Source organism: Silurus aristotelis (assembly GCF_946808225.1).
Source record: "Silurus aristotelis genome assembly, chromosome: 18".
NCBI classification, from domain to species: domain Eukaryota; kingdom Metazoa; phylum Chordata; class Actinopteri; order Siluriformes; family Siluridae; genus Silurus; species Silurus aristotelis.
Window position 1 is genome coordinate 11,504,614 of NC_139591.1, and position 22,644 is coordinate 11,527,257.

General features: G+C 33.9%; 1 long non-coding RNA gene across 2 annotated transcripts in view; it reads left to right on the forward strand.

The window, feature by feature from the left end:
* LOC310741421 overlaps positions 1-14,707 on the forward strand; it is a 47,909-nt gene extending 33,202 nt beyond the window's left edge. Inside the window, exons 2-3 of one of the 2 annotated variants that reach the window (XR_014537939.1) lie at positions 6,788-6,922; positions 14,354-14,707. This is a non-coding gene — a long non-coding RNA (uncharacterized lncRNA). Of the gene's footprint in view, positions 1-6,787; positions 8,988-9,085; positions 9,701-14,353 lie in introns of those variants that run through there. The other variant, XR_014537940.1, reaches the window with a different exon arrangement.
* Positions 14,708-22,644: the final 7,937 nt, after the last annotated feature.

The following is a 22,644-nucleotide window of genomic DNA, read 5'->3' on the forward strand; positions in this document are numbered from 1 at the left end:
TCACCTCGGTTCCTTTCACCTACATGCCTATTAAAGTCTGCCCCAATCACCAATCGTTCATTCCTAGGTACACCTTCTATCACTCCATCTAACTTACTCCAGAATTTTTCCTTCTCCTCCATCTCACAACCCACTTGTGGAGCATAAGCACTGATGACATTTATCAACACCCTTTTAACTTCCAGCTTTACATTCATCACCCTATCAGAAACTCTCTTCATCTCCACTACACTCTCACTAAACGCTTCCAGTGTCCAGAAGCGCCGTCGACTTCTCTGTGTTTCGGACCAAAGAAGAAAAGGATCATCCAGACTATTACCAGCAACAAGTCCAAAAGCCAGGGTCTGTAATGGTATGGGGTTTTGTCAGTGCCCTTGGCAAAGGTAACTTGCACTTCTGTGATGGCACCATTAATGCTGAAAAGTACATAGAGATTTTGGAGCACAATATGTTGCCTTCAAGAAGACATCTTTTCCAGAGACGTCCATGCATATTTCAACAAGACAATGCAAAACCACATTCTGCACACATTACAAAGTCCTGGCTGCGGAGGAAGAGGGTACGGGTACTTGACTGGCCTGCCTGCAGTCCCGACCTGTCTCCAATTGAGAATGTGTGGCGCATTTTGAAGCGCAAAATGCAACAACGAAGACCCCGTACTGTTGCCCACCTTAAGACTTGTTTGCAGGAAGAATGGGACAAAATTACACCTGAAACACTTCATCACTTGGGGCCAGTTGTTCAAAGGTAAGCTGATCGAATTCTGGTTATCGGATTGGATCAAATCTTGAAAATGGGTTGTTCAAAAGGGAAAGAAGGAATCTGAAATCGGATTAGATCACAAAATCCAATCCTAGTTTAAATCTGGATCAAACCTTCAGTTTGTGTTGTTCAAAACTTGTCAGTAGGATTTGGATAACTTTGATCCAAAAAAACAGGATCATCCTGATCCCAACAAGGGGTAGGATTTCAAGGTGTATTCCAGGAGGAAAATGTAGTAAAACTTTAAATTTGGTCAAATAATACATTTGTATAATTTAGTGTATATACTTTTATTTATATTTTGCACTTGACTTGTGTAACCGTTGTAACAGTGATAAAGTAAATATAGTAGACATAGCCTAACAATTAAGATATTCAGTAAAGTAAAAATAATGAAATATCAAATAATCCCCCAAACAGATTTTAATACACAAACAAAAATAATATATTCAATTTTTCTGTCATTCATCACCGTATATTAATTTTAAAGAAACAATTATCAGAGATGTGCCTGTCAAAAATAATGTCTAACAATTGCATCCCTTACTATACGTCCAGTCAGTCCCTCATTCTGTCAGAATGCCAGAGGTTGGTCTGGTTCTTCAACAGGCTCATGAATTACTTCTAAAATGAGAGACTGAAAGAGCAGAAGCACAGATACTCCTGGCAGAGGAACAAATCAAGCTGACCAAACTGCAGCAAACCAAAGCAAAACTTCAGATCCGCCTCCTAAAAGCAGAGCTTGGAAATGCTGGTCTCCCCTCCTCAGATGAAACAGAACCCTGAACGTTCTTTATTTTGTTGACTATTGGACATTTAGCCATTTTATTTTTTTAAAACGTTTTCAAAATATCCACAATGTATTTGTTAGTTTATATTTGTTTTAAATTTTTTGTGACTTAGATGAGGGGTCATAAAATAAATTATGAATGGAAGTGGATGTTTGTTATTTTTGTGTTTTGTCTCAAAATAAATAACTCTTACAGTGACCCCATGTTGGCTCTTCTACCTGTTCTTTACATAGCTGGTAGCCCACATTGTGCTATGTTGTCCCATTTAAAGCACAGGTAACCCCGATTTGGTAATCTTGAAAAGGATCAGGGTGATCCAGTCCAATGTTGCTTTGAAAAAAACGGTATAAAAGTAAGACGGATTACCTGATCCTGTATAGGAAAAAATGGGATTTCCAAATCCGGATTATTTTGATCCAGATTAAACTTTTTTAACAACTGGCCCTTGGTGTCTTCAGTCCCTAAACTTCTTTTAAGTGTTGTGAAAAGGAATGGCAACATTACAAAGTGGTAAATTCTTTACTGTCCCAACTTTTTTGGGAATGTGTTGCAGGTCTGAATGACAGGAAAGGATGTATATTTACAAATGACATGAAGTTGACCAAACAAAACATGAAATATTTTGTGTTCATATTGTCTGCAATGAAATACAAGTCAAAGTAAATTTAGAAATCACTACTTTCTTTTTTTATTTGCGTTTCATACTGTCCCAACTTTTTCTGATTTGGGGTTGTAGAAAAGTATAATGAACATCGAGGTGACAAATCATACACACGTAATTTGCTTAAATATGATGCATAAAGGTGACCATATATCTTACAATGATTAAAGTTAGAAATATTTGCTAACAGATGAGAAATCCTATAAACGTTTACATTTAGAGAACATTCATATGTTTGTTTAAAAGTTAGCATTAGCAAAGCCAAATTTATGTCAAGATGACAAAACTGTTTAAAAAAAAACAAACATCTGTAAAACATTTCCCCATTCGGGAACTTTGAGCTGAGTCGCAACGCTTTGGGAATGCCCCCACGTTGTCTGCGCTCTGAACCACGGGTGAAATCTGGCCAATAGGCAAGTCCGCGACAACCAGGAGCTACAAAATGGCTGCGCAGTGGTAGCAACACTGGCTTCTGCTTGTTCAAGTAAGCGCTTTTTTGTTCGAGTCTGTTGAAGTATGGCTAGCAAACAGAAATATCCTAAGTGTGTTCATCCATGTCCCTATTTCATTATGGGGAAGGATACGCACGTTGTTTGCTTGGGAGTGGAGCATGCTTAATCGGCTCTCGAGGGAGTCAATTGCTCACAGTGTAGCCGCATGACTTCGCCCCTGGAGAGCACTCTTCAAGGAGAGTGCTCTCCCCCGCGGCCGCGGCCCCACTCTTGCTGAGGTATAGAGGCGCTGGCGGTCATGGGGCTCGCAGGCTGATCTGGCAGAAAGTCTGGAGTCAGAGGAGTCCTCTCCAGCCTCCCCTGCCGGATCGAGCGCCTGCTTTTCGGGGAAGCACGCCCGGTGGCTACTTCTTTTCCTGTTTTGAGCAGCACAGCTTTACATATCTCTATGGAAGCTAGCGAGCCCGTAGACTTCTCGCGGCCTGTGCTGTACTAAGAGCTACCTCGCTTTATGCGAACGTAGATGGGGCTAAGGAGTGCGGCTATGGGGCGATGTCGTGTGTGAAGAAGTCGCTAGCCAGCTATTTCTCTCCTAGCGTATCGTCGTCGCTAAAGGCCCAGATGTTTCCTAATAAGCCGCTGCGTGCTACATTGGCTTTAGTGGGAACGGCTTACGTGGCAGCAAGTCAGGCTGCGGGTTGCCTTCACACCATGAACAGCTCACTTATGAGGCTCAGGTTCAGGATGCTCACTCTCAAAAAGGTTGTGTCTCAAATCAAGTCAGAGGACTGGTTTGTCATGATAGAGCTGAAAGATGCATAATTCACCTTTTTAGCCATCCTGCCCGCACACAGGGGGTTCCTGAGGTTTGCTTTCGGGGGTAAAGCTTACCAATACCGGGTCCAATACCATTTGGTCTGGCACTCTCACCCCGTACCTTCACAAAGTGCGTGAATGCAGCGCTGATGTTGTTCTCGCCTGCATGAAGGATCTAGGGCTAAGACTGAACGCCGTAAAGAGTGTGCTTTCTCAACGGCAGAGAACCACCTTCCTAGGCGTGGTGTGGGACTCGACCAGGTTGCGGGCACAGTTGTCTCCCGCCCGAATCACAGTTATTCTCACTGCAGTCAAGAGAGTGAGAGAAGGCCAGTCATTCACTGTGATGCAGTTCCAGAGGCTGCTGGGTCTAATGGTCGCAGCATCCAGTGTGATTCCGCTTGGCCTCCTAAATATGAGACCCCTCCAGTGGTGACTCTGGGGCAGAGGGTTCTCCAGGAGGCTCAAAGGCTCAAAGGCCTTAGATGTGTGGAGAGAACCGACGTTCCTGTCCCGAGGCCCCATCTTGGGGTTTCCTTGTCGTCGTGTAACGCTAACGACGGATGCTTCCCTCACGGGGTGGGGCGCGGTCATGAGTGGCCACTCCACCCAGGTTCTGTGGAGCGGGCCACATCTCTCATGGCACATAAACTGCCTGGAGATAATGGCCGTGTTTCTGTAGGGACTCCCTGGTCCATACAGACAATACAGCGGTGGTCTCTTATATCTCTTGGTCTCAACCCTTATACAAGCTGGCGTGAGAGATCATCCTGTGGTGCCAGAGTAAACTCCTCTTGCTGTGAGCTGTTTATATCCCAGGACGGTTAAATTGGAGAGCAGACGCCCTTTTGAGGCAGTGGCAAAGGCCTGGAGAATGGAGACTCCACCCCAAGGTGGTAGAGCAGATATTGCAGAGGTTTCACAGAGCCCAGGTGGAGCCGAGGCTGTGGAAGTTATGGCTGTGGCCCCTGAGGGTTAGGGTTAGGGTTGTATGTAACCGTAGTTCCCCAAGGGAACGAGTCGCTGCATCCCCATGCCACACGGCTGCCGATGACGTCATGACTCGCCTATCGGACAGATTTCACATGTGGTTCAGCGCGCGGACAATGCGGGGGCGTTCCCAAAGCGTTGCAACGTAGCGTCTCATTTCCTCTGGGAATTATGGTTATATACGTAACTTAGAGATGGTATCTGTAAAACATGATGCATGTGGTGAGTCGACAGTACATCTTATAATGATCAAAGGTACTTATTTATTTATTTTAATTTTTTTTTATAAAAGGCTGGAAATAGTTCATTCCCCCATAACTGCAGGCACGGCAAAGCCAAGATCAAGACAGATTAAATCTGTACTTGTGAATGCTCCTACATTTCTCCTTTTGCTTGCTCACCACTACCGAGGTTACCGGTGTTGTTGCAGTGTTGACATGTAAAAGAAAAATGAGAAGAGCTTAACTGCATGGTTATTACTGATATTTATTTTGAAACAAAGAAAGAGGAAAGAAAACTTGAATTCAGGAGTCTTGTGCTTTACGGTCAATGAATGGTATGCACAAACACTGGCCTCCGCAGCCTTGCCTTGCCTCTCTGTAATACTGTGCCCTCGACCTATAGAGGGCACACACTGTCAAGACAATAAAAAACATTATAGCATTCTATATAAAAATTTATTAAAATATACATGTAATTTTATGTAATGGGTTCCACAAAATCATAAAAATAGTTATTGTTTAAGTGTAAATCATTAATAAATATAGAAAAAACTTAAGCTCCACATAATTTTATCCAAATCTTTCTTGTCGAGTCAGTATTGTAGGAAATATTCCGCTGCCTTGCCACCATTAGAAATCATGAATAGTGAATGTAAGTTAGTCAGGTTGGTTTTGGATCCATTACATTCATGTTATGAAAGAGTAATTTGGAACAATACGAGTTATCTTATTGCATTTTACATATATCCTATTTGAAGATAAGCATAAGACTGACCTCTCAAATTACTCTCTAGGAGTGTATCAGTGTTGAATAGTCCCATGAGCAAATTGTACATTAACATCTATGTGACACTAGTTTCAAATAGTAACTTATTCCATAACTCAACATCAGGTATCTCGTATATTATTTTGTACTGTAATGTGTCATGAATGATGTAACACATTATATTAAAGTATATTTATCTTACATATGTATAGAAATAAGATAGTAAGTAAAAGAAATGATCTACATTTTTGTACTTATACATTTTATATATATATATATATATATATATATATATATATATATATATATATATATATATATATATATATATATCAAGCAACCAATAGAATTACAAATTCTATATATTGTCTATATCTTTATCTATATAAATGTTCATATCTTCACATATATTAACTATCATTATTTTTTTGTTCTTATATGGCCATATATCAGATTTCTGTATGGGTTGCTCCTAGGTTTCTTTTCCACATATCACCTGAGGGAGTTTTTCTTAACTTAAAAAAAAATTACAGTCATTGATAAAAATGACCCCCACCCTACTTCCATCATATATATATATTTTTTTTTTTATCAGGGCCTGAAATACAGTCATGTGGTCTTTACCAATTTCTATAAAAATAAAAAAAAATAAATAAAAAAAAAAATATATATATATATATATATATATATATATATATATATATATATATATATATATATATATATATATTGTCTGTCACCCCAAAAAAACAAAAAAACGTTTAGAAACCAGCTGTGAAAAAAATATATATATTACATATAAAAAAAACAACATTTGCTGTTGTTTGTCATCTGAGGTATTTGATTGTGTGTTTGTGGCAAAACAATAAATTTTTTTAATTACAGTGTACCCACAGTGAAAGTAGAAGTGGCAGAAATTTTATGGGACTGGGCCACTAGCTAAGATAGATGTAATTATGCGTAATTCTAAATTTTGGCACAGAATCGTCAAGCCTCTGTTACATGACTAATTTATTATACATCTGAAGAATTTATCATAGAAAAATCAAGATCTATATTTAAAATCACCCAAAAAGACTGAATGTTGTTTTACAACCAGAAGGTGTTTTTAAAATCTTATTAAGTGGTGTCCAAACTTGTGCATTTAGACAATATGTAACTATATATATATATATATATATATATATATATATATATATATATATATATATATATATATATATATATTACAGGGAGTACTGTGTACAGTGTGTGTGTGTGTGTGTGTGTGTGTGTGTGTGTGTGTGTGTGTGTGTGTGTGTGTGTGTGTGTGTGTTGGTGAGTTACAGGATTTAGCCAGTACTGTTGGAAGAGATCTCCTTAAACTTTGTGGCCTGAGTTGCTTGACTGTTAATGCGGAGGAAGAAGAGGAGGATGAAGGTTATAGGGAATTTGAGCACAAGCTGGAACAAAGGTGTGCAAAGGTATATATTTTTTTCTGTTAGCCCCTTTCTAGGTGAATGCTATATTCATATACTCTTTAGTGTTTTGTGTTCTTATTTATTTCACCATCATGCATACCTCTAATTTTGTTTAGATTTAATAGGTTTTTACCAATACAAAGAAAGTGCAGTTTACACATACAACTAAGCAAAACAATTGACCTTGCTATTCAAATACTTTTGTAGGTGATTATACATTGGGACTAAGATGCATTTAAAACAGAATTAGCTAGTGGCCTGCTACCTCTCTGTCCACATGTGCTTTGTTTGTATAACTTGCATTATGCAACTGAAAATGTGGCACAATGTGGCAATCAGTAAAAACAGCCTTTTTGCTTATCAGGACTGTCTGACATATTTTAGGCTTTATAATTTAGAACACAATATCGGCTTTGGGGACATTGTGTGTTAGCATCTGTTTGTTGTCTTTGGGTAGAAGGGTTTCAACTCTCTAACACCAGAAGGGGTTAAACTCTCTAAAGACCAGTCCATTTTGGCAGTTGAAGTGATTTTACACATTTGAACATGGATCAAAAGATGACATTCGAGTCATGCAATAGCTACCCAAAGGACAATGGAGTACCATTGAAGCGATTTCATTACAGTTTCAGGAAAGATGATGAATAAAATGATGACATGATTATGGTTGATAAACCAAATTTGAAAGTGCCATACACTTATTTGGGTTGAATTTTAATAGGCATAAGAAATACATTCTGTTAATTTATAAACATTTAAATGAAAATTAATAAAATGTTTGTAATAATAGTAATATATTTAGAATTACCAACCCAATTTGCCCAATTTTATTGTCACCAGAAAGTTCTAATCCATAATCCTCCAAGATACACCTTCTAATGTCATGGCTCGATATTTGTAAAGCATGAAGCTCACAGTTAACCGATTCAGATTTTACAAACTTAATGCTTCTTTATCACTATCTATTTGCTCTATTGTGATTATTAGTAAACCTTCTTCGCAGGAAAACCTGGTATCTGTTATATTTTGTTCTCTGATTTCTTCACATTTTATATGATATTGAAAAAGTACTTTCACTTTGTCCCTAAAATCTCATTAGGAAGAATTGCCCAGTGACACACAAGAACAGATGAAAAAGAATACCAAAACAGAAATACATATACAAAATGATTGATTGCAGGTCCTAAATAAAAATTTTAATTTCAAAGCCTCTCTTTTTTTCTCTTTTTTTTAAGCACAAAATGATAGATCTTGTGAACCCAGCAATTAAAGTGTTAACCTGCTTATGACCTAGACACAAAAAGGATTAGTGGCTCTGTGAATTTTCAGTAGCCAACTCCCAGGCAAGTTAATCTGGAACTGGACTAAATGGCGTCTTTGCTGAATGTGTGTGTATGTGTATCTGTATGTGTGTGTGTGTGTGTGTGTGTGTGTGTGTGTGTGTGTGTGTGTGTGCGTGTGTGTGCACGCACACCTCCCCCGGCCCCTACTCCACTTCCCCTCCCAATTCTGTGGTTAGCCCTGCCCCTGTTCATCACATGACTTCTCTGAAAGGCCCCCTCCTGCTGACTTTCCCCCATGTTTCCAGTAAATTGCTTGAAAGGAGGGGGTGAGTCAGACCAGCTTCTCTTTAACCACAGCTTCTTAAAGAATTTGTCGACGTGGACTCCAGGGCATGCATGGCCCCTCCCCTTTCCTCCTTGTAATAGATTTCACTGGTTTGCTCCTTTCTTAGGAATGGTCTTTTGGTTGGATTACGTCAAAGTACCCATAATCACTTAACTTCCTGTGACATACTGTAAAAAGGCGAGAAGCACAGAAAATTGGGAGGGGTGAGAAAATTATTATATTTAGAAAAAAGGTTGTGTGTTTGTTTTTTGGGGGCACTAGAGTGTGCATCTGCTCAATTCAGAATTAAGCGAGGTAAACAAAGTGATTAAGTGTTCACTCAATTAGCTATTGTCAGTTTGTGTTTGTTTTGTTATGTGTCTGCTTATGGCAGCCTGTTGAGGGATCACTATTTTGGTTAGGAATAAAAGTTTAAAAATGTATCTCAAGTGCATACATTGTTTATACAGTAAGCAAATAGTCTAAAGAGTCTTAAAGTCTCATAACTTTAAATATTGCAATATTTTTTTATTTATTTAATCATAACTGTTGACCCAGGAGATGCCAGGCATGATAGTTGGCAGCATAAGCCTAACAAGACTTTTATATCGTGAGCTTAAAATGAGTATTATTGACTATTTTTAATTTCAAATTTGATTTATATAGCTCTTTTAACAATGGACAATGTTAATAATTACTACAAAAGCATTCACATATAATTTCATTACTAAAATTTTACACATTATGAAAAAATGCATTTTTGTTATAACTATTGAAAACTATTGAAAACTGTTGGCTATAAGATAAAGAATTAAGCATGTAGCATTTTTACAATGACTGGATTTGAATGTTGATTAAGTTTCGACAGTCTCGAAAAACGAGAATTTTCTTGTGCTAACTTCAGGTGCCATTGTGCATTTAAATTGAGTTTAGATGCTTCTTGTCTCCTGATCAGTATTCTCAGTAAATTATAGACATTTTTGGATCCTTATTTGGAATAGCATTTAGTGCATTAGATCAAGAGTACGGGTAAATGCAAAATGTAAAATAGAATAGATGCAGTTAGTTCAATTTAATGTTTATATTATGTGTGATTTGCTCATATATCCTCCCACAATCAAATTAATGGACACTTAAATGAACTTTTAAATCTTTGAAATTATAAAAGCAAAGCACGTGAATTATACATTTACATTTGCGGCATTTAGACACCCTTATCCAGAGTGACGCCCTTATTCAGAGCGATGGAATTAAAGATGAATCACAGAATTAATGTGGAGTTAATTTTAATACTAATTATTTAATAAAAACTTGTGAAAGGTAATGATAAAAATATTTAAAAGTGATATAATTATTAAAATATTTTTAGATTTGAATAAACATTTAGATTTACTGCACAGAGAAGTCTATTACAATTGTATTTTATAATGAATATATTATTTTTCTTTTTCTGATATTTATTTATAAATAATTAGAAATAATTATTTGTAGAATTGGCATATTATTTGTATTTTATTTTTATTATTTGTATATAATCAAAGCCTGCTAATTTAATTGTATATGAATAAATGTAATATTAGGTTTATTCATAGACAATTAAATTAGCATGCTTTGATTATGATGCATTTAATTTTTACAAAAAAAAGAAGAATTGCAAAGCATCAAATTACTTTAAATAATAAATATATTAACCTTTACTCAAGAGAAGCATTAACATGCATTGCATTTCATTGGCTGGTGGGTGAAATTCAACTGAGGTAATTCTAGGATTTAAAAATGTTATATTAAAATAATAATAATATTTAGTGTAACATTTTTAACATTTTTGAATCCTAGAATTACCCCCACAGTCTTGCAATTCAATAACCAGCCAATAAAATGCAAAAATGTTAATGCATCTCTTAAGTAAAGGTTATGGTTTAAGGTTCGGGTTTATGTAGAAAAATACAAATTCTCCAAAAATTAACAAGCTCTTTAGTTAATATTCACTACCTCAATAATTTAGGTCATGCTTCCATCTTCCATCTTTAGTTAAAAAAAAAAAAAAGGTTTGATTATAAATGTACCTTTAAATAGATAATGATTTAGTTTTTTTTACAAGTCGTTGTTGATATGGTGAAAACCTCTCTTTTGGATTAGCAATTTAACTCATCTTCATTTCTCATTTATTTGGAAGGGATTTTGATAGTTAACAAATTATATTTTATATAATAAAATCGGTTGGTCACAGAAGGAGAACTGGAGACAATGTGCTGACAGCTTGTAATGATTTTTTTTAAGATTTAAAAATCACATTCTAACACATGTGGAATAAATCTTCTGATTAACACCAGTAAAATGATTAAACTCCAATTGTATACTAAATATCCAAAAGATAAATTATGTTGCTACATTTTTACACAGTATGAAATAAATACACATCCATTTAAATAAATGTTTCAATAATTAAAAGAAAGGGTGAAACACTGGATATTTAGCAAAAAACTAAAAAAATATTCTTATTTAGTATATGTTTTTTTTATCATTAAGTAGTCACCATCATCATCATCATTATTAGTATTATTATTATTAATAAATTACAAAAAATATGTTTTAATTAATAACAGATAGCATTCCCATATTTTCTATGTGTGTGTTTTTACCTGTTTTTAAGGTAATGGGGCAATTACATGAATAATCTGTAGATATTTTTGTAGACTATTTTTATTTGAATTGCATTTATATATTGACTCAGCCATCTTCTTTATACAGGAAAAGTGATGAAAAACAAAACAGTTAATCTTTAACTGTGTCGATTACTATTAGAGGCAACCATTTTGTATTGTATTGCACTCTATTTCATTGTAGTGCATTTCTTTAGCTATGCTGCTCTTCTCTGCTGAACTATCCAAACCTAACTGTTTATGTTTAGCCTGTTTAAGATAAAAACAGGTTTAATAATGTGTGCAGACTGAAAAAAATACTACTACTACTACTACTACTACTACTACTACTACTACTACTACTACTACAATAATAATAATAATAATAATAATAATAATAATAATAATAATAATAATAATAATAATAACAACAACATTAAAACATTATAAACAATATTGGGGTTTTTTTTCAATGTAAGATCCATAAAATAAGAAAATGTACAATGTTTTAAATCTAAGCAAGATCAGATTATTAAATAATAAATGAGAAATGGCCTCTTCGTTAACAGTTAAACACAATGTCTGATTAATGTCTGAGTGTGTGTGTGTGTGTGTGTGTGTGTGTGTGTGTGTGTGTGTGTGTGTGTGTGTGTGTGTGTGTGTGTGCGTGTGTGTGTGTGTTTTCCCTGTGCTTTTTCCTGTGCTTTTCATAACATAGATTTTCCCCCCATTTTGCTATTTTGTGGCATGCATTCCACAAGAAAACATTCCTAGTCAAGATTCCAAATGTTTGAATTTTGCATATATATATATATATATTGGAAGGTTTCACTTAAGAATCTTGAGGCTGGATTTGGACTGTTATTAATTTAAACAGTCTGCTTCAATAGCTTAGGGCTGCAATTGCCATGAACAATTTTTCACTCTACTCTGAGCAGGTGATAACCTCAACAATGCTGGAAAGATTTGATTATAATATATTTACATTTAGAGCATTTAAAAGGCATCCTTATCTAGAGCGATGATCCATAATCAATAGATGTTCGGTGTCACCAGACTAAGGATGGGTTCCTCTCATGGTTTTACTTGCACAACATTTGCACAACATTGTCTTCATGTTTACAAGTACACTCTTTTTTTATAGTTCTCTCTTTTGCACATTGTACTGTATATTATACAGTAGATTTACTGGTCGGTGCTATTTTGTGTTTTTTGGATCTGTCTGCACTAGGTTGCAAATTATGCAATTTATGTGGTGAAGACACTTACTTTAGTCCTTAGCTCTGTGTTCGGTTATGTAGCTCCATGTTGTGTGATGTAGCTCTATGTTGTGTAATGTTGCTCTATGTTGTTTTGAGTAGCACCAGGGCTCTGGAGAAACGTTGTCTGATTTCACTTTTTACTGCATCAGCTTTATATGGTTAAAATGGAAATAAAAGCTTCTTGACTTGACTACTTGCAGGTATTGCCATGGATTGCTCATTAGGAATAAGCTTATAGGGACTAATTTATAACCTTAAAACTTATAATTGCAATTTATTTCTGTAAATCTGCTTATGTGAAAATAACTATACAAAAAATCAGAATTAAACTAAAATAAAGGGAGTCACTATAATATAGAACTTTTTGAGAATTACTTTTCTTAGGTACATGGTAGCACTCACACGGTAAATCATATCACTGAGGGCCATTCAGGAAGTGGTGCGTGAATATTAATTGGCCAAAAGGTGTGTGTGTGCTTTTATTATTGATTAGGGACTGAAACCCTCAAATCTCATCTTATTTTTCAATTATTCATAATATGATATTTATCTAGTAACCACTATCATGCTTACACAATTTGCAAAAGGTTTGTGTAGAGTACATTCATATCATGCATACAATGGTTCCCGCAGTTCAGAACCAAAAACATATATTAATGGCAATCATAAGGCATGCATTTGTCTTATCTATTACAATTCACCAACCACTGATTAGACTCACCCACACCTCCTTTTAAATAACCATTGATTGCAGCATTGTACCTGTAACAATACCAAGCTTTTCTAACATTGTTTCATTACTGTAACATCACTAAGCCTCTCATTGCTTGTTTCTCTGTTTGTGACTCCAATAATACTGTATATGCTGCACTGAAGGCTGTTCACAAGAATATTTGCGACCTATCATTTTATATATGTTGATGTATGTCATGTCTGAGTTTGTTTCTAAACAAAACGATTAACATGCATATTTGTATGTTCTGTGTAAGCTCTCAGTTAGTGCTTTTGAACTTCACGGCTATATATCCAAACTGGTCAATGTCAGTGAATGTATATTCTGAATTATGTTATGTTTGGACAAATGTACAATTTTGTATTCGAAAATGTAAATAAAATATGCATACATTTTTAAATATATATTTTATTAATTGTGTTACGAATATAATTAATGTTAACTGTAATTGAAATGCTTTCTATTCTATTCTATTCTATTCTATTCTATTCTATGCAATTATGAATGAATCTTCAATGAAGTGTATATAAAACAATATTTTGTATTTATGCAATTTTTACAGTGTACGCTATAAATAAAATTGTCTTTAAAATATTTGCTAGGACATATTCTGAAACTAAATTTAACTTTGTATGACCAAATAAAAATGTTAACTTTATTAGACACCTTCTTATTTTCTCAAAACATGAGTCGTTTTGAGAAAGCCTTTTTAGAACAGAAAAAAAAACACAAAAACAAACTATCCCTGAAGGTTTTTTGTGGAATTTATTTATGCATTCATGAATTTGCATAACACTGGACATTCTGACAAAGATTCTCATCTGCTTACTTAAGAAAACCATTGTACCTGTCAGTTTAATTCTTAATTATTTTTACTATTTTGGAAATCATTTGCCAAAGCTATTGCCTGAATTTTTTACCACTTTCTAGGCAAGTTTGGATTAAATATCCCAATGAAATGTTAGCCTGAAGCTGTAAATACAATTTAATTAGGCTTAGTTTTTGCCTTAAACCCACACCTTCTCAAAAAAAAAAAAAAAAAAAAAAAGAAAAAAGAAAGAAAAATAAAATAAAATAATAATAATATATATATATATATATATATATATATATATATATATATATATATATATATATATATATATATATATATATATGTTTGTTTGTTTGTTTTTTTTTTCTTTCAAAGGTGTGGGGGTGGGGGCATAACTAGAAAGAACAGAAGACAGGAAAGACACATCCTGATGACTGGTTTTAAAGGAAGTATGTGCTGTCAGAGCTCTTTATCAGAGTAATCTGTTACCATGTTTTGTCCAGGGCCTTTTCTATTTTACATAGAAAATGTATTATTATAAAAGTATAGTTGCTTACAGTCTAGCAACTATATGACCATATGACTATTTTCTGCAGTTATACAATACATATAAATGTGTGGCTTTTGTTTAGGAAATATATGGTTTTGTAAATATGTTATTTATAGGAGAATCAATGGGAGAATAGCTCTTTATCTTTATGCTGTTATGCTTTATACTTTTTTTTTTTTTATTTATTTATTTTTTTTGTTTGTTTTTTAGATCTATACAAGACGCAAGTGCCAGCTGCAAAGAAAAAAGTACTGGCTCATATTTATATTTTTTATTTATTTATTTTATTTTACAGAAATTTTTTTAAATATTCTGTTTGAACAAGAATATAGTAACCAAAGAACCTAGAAGCAGTCATGGTGTTTGTACACACAAGTATTTGTCACTTGCTACTTTCTATATTTTTCAATGTTTCTGAAATGTAAACCCAGCCCTATGCTTTTATTAATGGCCAGACACAGTGTGTTATTTACTTATACATTGTGTTTGTCTGTCTGTTTTCATGTTCAATAAATGTTCCATAATTAATGGAGATTTCTTGGAGAAGCCTGCCCACATCACACACAAAAATATATCTCCATTAATAATAATAATCTCATTCTTCATCATATTTATAAAAAGCAAAAAAACATTTTTTAACATAGCATTACTTTTCGTTTTTGTTTTGTTCTGCTATTATTTTATTGATGTTCAAACAGCTTGTAGGGTGACATTGTTGAGATTTCATTAATTGTTATATCTGCCCAGGTTATTTGAATGCTTATTTATTTGAAACCTTATTTATAGACAGTTGGTAGGATGCTCATTTGTCATTATTTAGCATATATCAATGTTTAAATCACACATTACTGAGATTACCTCCAAAAATTATATCATCCAACATAGGGAAATAAGAGCCTTAAGTGATACAATTTATTATAACATTTTTCTCACAAATGTTTGATTACCTTCTCACACTAATGGTTTTATAATAGCCTTGTACAACTTTTGATCTTGTACATCATCTTTTAAACAACTTATATTCATGTCTTATAGATCTGTCTTACATACTGCTACAGTACATCCCTTACTTAGAGTGTGTGTCAGTACCTCAGGGCATTAATTATCTAATTGTATTCAACTGTACAACTAATGAAACATATGCCCTAACTGTATCTCTAAGTTTAATCAGATCGTGAATATCCATGTTTTAAAGTATTTATGCATGCATACTATATTAATAAAATTTATATAAAAATCTCTAAGTGTATTCAGCCTATTTATTTGATTTTTATTATTATTATTATTATTATTATTATTATTATTATTATTATTATTATTATTGTTATTGTTGTTATTATTGTTATAGTAATAGTAGTATGATAACCACTACTAGCATTATTATTATTATTATTATTATTATTATTATTATTATTATTATTATTATTATTTGTAGTAGTAGTAGTAGTAGTAATATAGAAAATTTTACCAAAATTATATTTCTCATTTTAAATATTTGTTTAAATTATAAAGACATTTTAAAATAGGGAATTACTTGTCAATTAATATGAATGTAGTACTGACACATATTTTTTTATATAGAATCTGAATGGTACATTTGTAAACTGCACACTTGTAAATAACATATCTGTACATTTATTTAAAGAATATATGAACTTCTGTATATAGCGCATTTTTAGTTGTCTGTTTTACTAATATCTTTTAATATTATGTCTGTCCTTTCTTTTGCACTGAAAGCTCCTGTTGCCAAGTCAAATTCCTTGTGTGTGTAAACATACTTGGTAATAAAGCTATTTCTGATTCTGATTTTAAGAATCATAGTAAGTAATCATAAAATATTTAATAAAAATTCATGAATATGATACAATGGGAAATAGTTTATTTAAGGTAAACTATGATTTTTTAGAAATATTTCATATAGCCACCTTTATTGTCGCTCCCTGTACAAAGCACACTTTCTCCTTAGTTACCTATGAAGGATCTTTCTAAGACCTTATCCACAGCACATTTTTTTTGTCATAAGAATGAAAATAGCTATACATAAAAAAAAAAAAAGAATATGGAGTATATCAGTGTTACAGCAGCTTAAATATCCTCAGCTCTAAATAATGTGGGAAAAACTATTTTATATACTTTGTTTTATAGAAAAAAAAAAACATTATGATAAACTTCAGATTGTGAAAGCAGGTTTCTTTTTTCAGTGAAAAGGTTCATTTATTTGGCTGCTGACTCATTGTTACTCATCCCAATCACACTATTTCTCCAAACCAAAGATACATTTCTGGGGTAAGTATTTTCTTCTTGTTTTTTTTTGTTTTTTTTAACCCTGAACAAACCCTGAAATACAAAAATATATATATACATTTGTCAATAGCATGTTAGGTTACAAAACTATCTATGCATGTACTTAATTTGATGTGAGGAAAATGTGTAAAATATTCTTTAAAAAAAAGCCTTAAATATCTTTCATTTCTTTATAGCATTTTTCTTTGTGTTATTTCCCCCAAAAACTATTAAACTATGTTTGGGTTATATATTAAAAAGGTTTTTGTTGGGAGTTTGTAAGATTTCGTTGATTGCTTACTCTTAATTTACTACCAGGGGCCATTTTATACTATGGTAGTCTTCCTTTTTTTCCTCTTGTGTGTGCATTTAAATGCACGTGTCTTTGGGGGTGAGGGGAGAAATGAAGGGTGGTTGTTGGTAGCTAAACCTTGTAAAAGGGTTTTCCTAATATGGGCTGTCTCTCCTGAGACTCCTCCTCTACCATATAAGTGGGCAGGACTCTCTCCTTCTATTCAGCCAGTGATGACACAGCTACGACTCACTTCCCCATTAATTGGCTAAAACCAGTTCTTACAGGAACTGTCGGTGATAAATGTGAGAGTTCTCAGAAATAATTCATTTCTTCCTTCTTCACAGCTAGGGAAACTCCAGGGCAGTGTGGATGCTTCTTTGAGTTATCATTTGTTTGTGTATTTTTGGTACTTATTATTTTTCTTTTGTTTCATTTAAACTAGTAAATGTGTTTTATTGGTTAGCTCTCCTTTACAAAAAATCTGAGATGGAGGAAGATAACCTTTATTTATGGGTAAGTAAAACTGGTGAGCTACTTCCCCCTTTCTTGTCTTCCTAAACTCAATTACCTAGTTTGTCATATCTCTCTAGAAGATGTACCTCGAATTGTATGAGTCACACCGGCAGTGAGTATCACAACTTCTTTTTCTGTCAGTTTTACTGTTCTACTGCGATCAGTGTCTGGTGGTGTATAATTAATTCGCTAATTCTAATGTTAGTGTGAGCAGTGATGTCAATTATTACTGGGAGAGTGTGGTGTGGCAAAGTTTATTTTGTATAAATGTTAAAACAGAGTTGGGACTGTGGCCTGTTGAAGTTCTGGCTCCTGAGGGATGCTGAGTCATGATCAGCAGGTGGAGCAGCTTTGACTAAAGTGTACACTCCCCCACTCACTACCCCCAACCTCCACCCCCTTCCCTTTGCGAACCCTGTTGAACTCTATGCAGGCTGACCGAGACAGGAGGGGCCCCTAGGGGCTGAGAGGGTGGGGGAATTCTACTCCCAATTCCTGCCTCTAACAAACTCTCACAATTCTGTGGAAGCTGTTGAAACAAAGATACTACACCTTTTACCCCACTGCTCTCTTAGGTCAGTCTGCTTTCAACAACTGCTTTTTTTTATTATTTGAATCCTTTTTGAATTTCTTTATTGTAATTTAATCATCCTGCTTCAAAAAAACTTGGAGCAAAAAGCTATTTATCTTTAATAAGATACCAGTTTGTATCAGTAACTTTAGATGGCAACCTACAAGGAAGAAAATACTGAACATTAAATTAGATTTTGAATTTGTTAAAATAATTATTTTCTCTCTCTCTCTCTCTCTCTCTCTCTCTCTCTCTCTCTCTCTCTCTCTCTCTCTCTCTCTCTCTCTCTCTCTCACACACACACACACACTCTCTCTTTCTTGAAAACTTGCTTTTGTGGGTGTTTAATAAGGCAGTGACCTGTTTGTGTGTGTGTGTGTGTGTGTGTGTGTGTGTGTGTGTGTGTGTGTGTGTGTGTGTGTGTGTGTGTGTGTGTGTGTGTGTGTGTGTGTGTGTGTGTAAAATCTGAAAATTTTGTTTTTTGAGGTAGTGGTGTGTTTGAAAAAAAGTACTTTCACCTAGTTATTTTACTCCCATTCACACTAATTTTTTTGTTTATTAGTTTGTTTGTCTTTTACTTTGCACATGTGACTTAATACAGATACAGTAAACGGTTTTGGAGATGTTTAAGATTGCTTTAGCTGCACTGTTGTGGCACAATCTTCTGTTGTGGCTGAGCATGGCGACCTTTGTTTTGCATGGAAGTGCAGGTATTAATTGATGATTAAGTCTTTAAAATCTAGACATCTAGACATTTTAAGTATCTAGAAATTAATACACTCAGGGTATACATTATTAGCAATTTTATTTATAACTATAAGAATAAGAACAAAGGGTTTTGAAGTAAGGTTATTGTTGAATACTAAAACAGTAACAAGATCAGTGATTTATACTGTAGTTTCCTGTATTCAGACCAGGAATTTACATCCAGATGTAATAACATTTGTAATCACGTTAACGTATACATGTCAAAGATTGTGGAGGATGGAGGCTGGTAATTTTAAACAAATAATCAGAACTGTGCATACAGTGGGAGCAGAATACTGACTGTTGATAGCCTCTCACTGCTTATGCTAATGATAGTGGGTTATAGTATGTTTGACATTGTGATGACTTTTTATATTCTTAAGGATTACAACTTTGTGTATATTTTATATCTCACTGAGAGCTTACTTTCCTGTTTAGAACTATGCTTACAATCAAAGCAGAATACTGATTATTGCTGCTTATGTTTTAAGACAGACAGTATGTCCAAAATTTGAACTACATTGTGATGTAATTTTAGTGCGTTTCATTTAAAAAATGTACACTATGTTAAAGATTGCATCAATAAGATATATTGTGGATGCAATATTTAACATTGTGTAAAAATTTCATGCAATAAGATGTATTGCAATTTGATTTATTTAAAATGTATTGCAATATTCTGTTCAAATTTAATAATTAGTTTTTTAATAATTGCAGTTTTGAACAAGTTTTTTTTCCTTCATCTGTGCTTTTTTTGTAACACTGCCCTAGTATGCTAGCCTGAAAGCTCCAGGCTTATAAAAAAAAATGGAACAGTGTGGGGTTTCTTTGCTGTTACCTTAGCTGAACCCTGGAGTGAACTCAATGCACTGTACTGCTGGCAGGAAGGATATGAAGAAGAGAGAGAAAGGGAGAAACAAGCGAGAGGCTAAAGTGTGTTCAGCTAGCAGACATGATTGTCAGTGAATAGGAAACACATTTTGATCTCCTATAAAGGGACATATTCTGTTACAAAATAACAGAATATGGGCACTGACAACCTTTCCTCTTTGTTCTTGGTAAGCATTCTTTCCTTTCCATTCTATTTTTTCTTTATATGTTGATTAGGCATTTCCTTCCGTCTCCCAGTTTGTCAGATAGCTTATCAGACTGGTGTTGGCTGTTTCATTGCATGGCGACAACAGTCTGTAGGCTGTCTGACATTTTGGGCTTTCTCATCCATAAATAAATCTTATTTGTAATCTCCAAAGTTTGTTTTAATTATATTTGTTGTCTTGCTTTTAAACAGTCTGCCATGGTTCAGTTATTTGAGCTAAACCTTTCCATTTAGGATGAGGTAGACAATTAAAAATAAAAGTAACTCCGGCTCTACATGTTTACAAAAACTGTACTACATGTGTGTTTATATATTTTTCTACTACATGCTCTAATAGAGAGAGAGAGAGAGAGAGAGAGAGAGAGAGAGAGAGAGAGAGAGAGAGAGAGAGTGGGGGGGGGGGGGGTTAATTCCAAGTCTACATCCATTTCTTTACTCTTTTTTACATAAAATCATGGTTTCACCAGTGGCTATGCTGGCTTACACTTTTGTTCCTCCAAGGAATGCATTAACGACTTATACCACTTTTGAAATTTAAGATCCCTTAAACAATACCTACAAGTGCACCATTGTACCTTGGATTTATTATGAACAACCCTTTTTAAACATTGTAAAACTTTTAAATGGTTTGGTTTAACTTGCAGACAATGTAGTTTTTCTAATTTTAAACATTATTTTTTTAACCCCCTTGTTTCTTAAATTTGGATTTGTGTATGAATGTGTAATTAAATGTGTTTATTAGAAAATAAATAAGGTTTCTATAATACTTATTCTGTCTCTTTGTTTCTTGTTATAACCTGACAAATCACCCATTAACAAGTGTTTATCATGTCTGAGATATTTATATAATCATTATGTCATTCTCATCTATCTCAATAAACTCCTTCACAGACACACTTTTTAAGGATGAACTCTTCGTTAACTTTTTTCATTCTAGACACTGTGTAAAACTACATCTCCTGTAAAAGTGTAAAGAAAATACATGCTTACCCTGTCAGTAATTGATTCATTTTATGATAAGTATTCTTAATTGTAATATGAGTATGATTAAATTGTCTTATTTGATTTGCTATTCTATATTAGATTCTATGGGCCATACTAAGATAAGATAAGATAAGATAAGATAAGATAAGATAAGATAAGATAAGATAAGATAAGATAAGATAAGATAAGATAAGATAAGATAAACCTTTATTCGTCCCACAGTGGGGAAATTTCTATGTTACAGCAGCAAGACAAAGAAATAAAAATAAATGCAAATATATAAAAAAGAATATACAAAAAAAATAAAAACAGAGAAATAAAAACAATAATAATAATAATAATAAACAAAGAAATACAAATAAATGCAAATATATAAAAAAGAATATACACATACTATAATAACAGTGTATACACAGTACAATGTATAAATACAAATACTAACAATAACAATACTAACAATAAAATGTGCAATAATATTGCTAAATCTTTGTGCAACATTTTAACAAGAGCATATTTTAAAACTCTAATAGTTTTTTATGCTTGGTGAAATTTCTATTTTTTTATTTTTTTATTTAAGTTAGCTACATTGCTGTTAACTTTTACTTAAAATTCCACTTTCAACACCCAGGCCGGATTACTGGCAGATTTCTTGAATCAAGAAATCACTTAAATAGAACCTGTCCGACAAAGTAAAGCATGCTAAACAATCTCAAAAAGCAACACATCATGCCATGATCTAAGGAAATTCAAGAATAGATGAGAAACAAAGTAATTGACATAAAGCTTTGGGACTTCCCAAACCATGGTGAAAGCCTTTATTCACAAATAGAGAAAACTTAAAACAGTGGTGAACCTTTTAACAAGAGGTCGGCCTACCAAAATAACTCCAATAGTGTAGCAACGGCTCAATCAGAAGCTTATACAACCCCAAATCAGAAAGTTGGGACAGTATGGAAAATGCAAATAAAAAAAAGAAAGTAGTGATTTCTAAATTTACTTTGACTTGTATTTCATTGCAGACAAGATGAACACAAAATATTTTATGTTTTGTTTGGTCAACTTCATGTCGTTTGTAAATATACATCCTTTCCTGTCATTCAGACCTGCAACACATTCCAAAAAAAGTTGGGACAGAAGCAATTTCGGGCTAGAAATGAGGTAAATTGGTTAAATAATGATGTGATTTGAAACAGATGATGTCAACAGGTGATTGTTATTATGATTTGGTACAAAAGCAGCATTCAAGAAAGGTCTAGTCCTTTAGGAGCAAAGATGGGCTGAGGATCGCCAGTTTGCCAACAAATACGTGAGAAAATTATTGAAATGTTTAAAAACAATGTTCCTCAAAGAAAGATAGGAAGAGATTTGGATATTTCACCTTCAACAGTGCATAACATAATTAAAAGATTCAAGGAATCTGAAGGAATTTCAGTGTGTAAAGGACAAAGGCACAAGCTTTAGCTGAACAACTGTGATCTCCCATCCCTCAGGCGGCACTGCATCAAGAATCGTCATTCATCTATAAGCGATATCACCACATGGGTTCAGGACTACTTTGGCAAACCTTTGTCAAGTACCACAATACATAGTTACATCCACAAATGCCAGTTAAAACTGTACTGTGCCA